We start from the raw sequence: 2,500 nt of genomic DNA on the forward strand, positions 1-2,500 counted from the left end.
GAAGCTCAAAATCATAGGTTAAAATCATCGGCAGAGCCCACCAGACACCACTTTTGCTTCATTAGTTCGGACTATAGGCATACGACGATTTTTATCGCGGAGGGGACGTATGACCCAAACGGGGGCTTAATGACCCACTGCCACTGCAAACCATGCTCCTACGACTAAATAGAGGTAAAACTACGATTTGGTGCAATCTTCATGTTTGACCTCGTAGCAAGGTACCCTCCCTATAGTAGGCAATGAACAAATGATCATAATCCCAGGAGGGCAAAAAATGGGAACCCGAAAGGAAAGCGCTGTTGGCGCGCCTAAGCTACTGGCCCGTAGAGTAAAATGGTACCCCCAACAAAGTTGTCGATGGACATTCTGATTGCACTTTTCATCATCTAGGGTGCGTTCCTTACACGTTTTGAGGTGTTTTAGCGAAAACATGTTTTGAGCCACACGAGCTCTCCGGCCCGTTCGGTGCACATTTTTGAAAAAGCTAGGAGCTGCCCCTAGGTTCGGGGTGTCACAAAATATTGATAAGTGGTCAAAAACCGCTATCCAGAATCGGATGTAGAATCATTAGACGAACTTAAAATTGTTCTACGACCAATGTCTGCGACGTTTAGTATTCAAGATATGGCCCGGCCTAGGTCTGACCTTGCATTTTCGTGAAAATTTAAAGCATGGCCATAGGGACGGGTAAAATAGCTATTTTGAAGCAAAAACCACCTCACTTTAAATGGCCATAACTTTTGAAAACAAGAGCTAGGGTGCGTTCCTTACACGTTTTGAGGTGTTTTAGCGAAAACATGTTTTGAGCCACACGAGCTCTCCGGCCCGTTCGGTGCACATTTTTGAAAAAAGCTAGGGAGCTGCCCCTAGGTTCGGGGTGTCACAAAATATTGAAAAGTGGTCAAAAAACCGCTATCCAGAATCGGATGTAGAATCATTAGACGAACTTAAAATTGTTCTACAACCCCCAGTCCGACGCCTCGTATTCGAGATATAGCACTTTGTAGGTCTGACCGAGCAAATTTGTACTGAAATGTATGGCGGACATGTTATTCATTAAACAACATTAACTTGCATCGTGCCCTACTTCATCGGCACAGCTACTATCGACTATCTATTGTTGAAATGGATTGAGTTTGACCATTTTAGCTCTTTTCTTATGCCGTGCACCAACAGTGTGTACCGATCAGGAAAGTACACTACTTACGCGTTCATGGATGTATATGTTGGTACAAGTTGCCGGTCGGAATAGCAGTGCACCAAAACTGTGTACCGATCAGGAAAGTACAAGACGGAGGGCGCAGCCCGAGCGTACGCGTTCATAGATGTCCATGTTGGTACAACCTACATGTACGTACCTTGTTTTGTATCAAAAGTTCCAATAAAGTGTTTGTATGCTTAAAACGCTTATCTCAACCGGTCACCTTTTGGCCTGCCCTTTTATAGACAGAAACCTAGAACGATACTCGCGATGTTTGTGTTTTTCCATTCGCCCGGGACGACGAATGAGCTCTGTGCACATCGTGCAGAAAACTGTCTCCTCCTCGTATGTTTTTGTCCCTCCACGCATATAATCACCCACATTTGTGTTCAACACGGACGGCGCAGCCCGAGCGAACGCGTTAATGTTTATGTTTGTGCACACTAAAGTTACAATCCTAGGATTTGGTTATTGCGTCGCAGTGCCCGACCGTCGCGGACACCATTCTTGGACAAAAGTCCAAGTACGTAGAGTACATTCCCTAGGTATGTGCCCGTTCGTGACTTTCGTTGCGTGCTTACAGACACGCTTGGGTATGTTTACCATACAAGGTTTACTAGGAAAACCTGGGAAGGACGCTTGCCCTCCCGTCGCGGACACCATTCTTGGAAAGAAGTCCTGGTACTTAGCGTTCTTTAATGTACTTGATCAGTTTGTATTGCAATTGCTTTGTGCCATTGACTTTTGCTAATGCTCACTAAGGGGTGTTCGTTTGCGATGTGTATGATAAGCAACTGTCTATTCTAACCAGCAGTTAATCAACACTTTTCACCCAAATCATAGGAACGTAGAGTACTTTCCCTGATCGGTACACAATTTTGGTGCACCTCTAACTTCGCCAGCACTTTATCGTTACGTTTTGTGCACAACCTTGGGACATGGTGTAAGTTTCATCATTGTTATGTTTGATTCGGTTTATTATGATTGAAAAATACGCTACGTCCCAGAAATCTGAACTCGAATACTTTTGCCACGTTGCGCAAAAAGCTGCTGAGCAACTCCTAGCCGTTTACCGATTTATAATTTAATTTTCGTTGTTAGTTTTAAAAATACGCTAAGTTCCAAAAATCTGAACTCGAATACTTTTTCTATGTGCCGCCAAAAGCTACTGAGCAACGCCTAGGTTGGTACATTTTTGGTACATGGAGTGTATGCGTGCAGGCGTACTGCCGTGCTGGACCGGAAAATCGCACTTGCTACTAGAACGTAGAGTAATTCCCTAGATAGGTGCTTTTG

Source organism: Anopheles arabiensis, assembly GCF_016920715.1.
Source record: "Anopheles arabiensis isolate DONGOLA chromosome X unlocalized genomic scaffold, AaraD3 X_pericentromeric_contig0010, whole genome shotgun sequence".
Classification (NCBI taxonomy): domain Eukaryota; kingdom Metazoa; phylum Arthropoda; class Insecta; order Diptera; family Culicidae; genus Anopheles; species Anopheles arabiensis.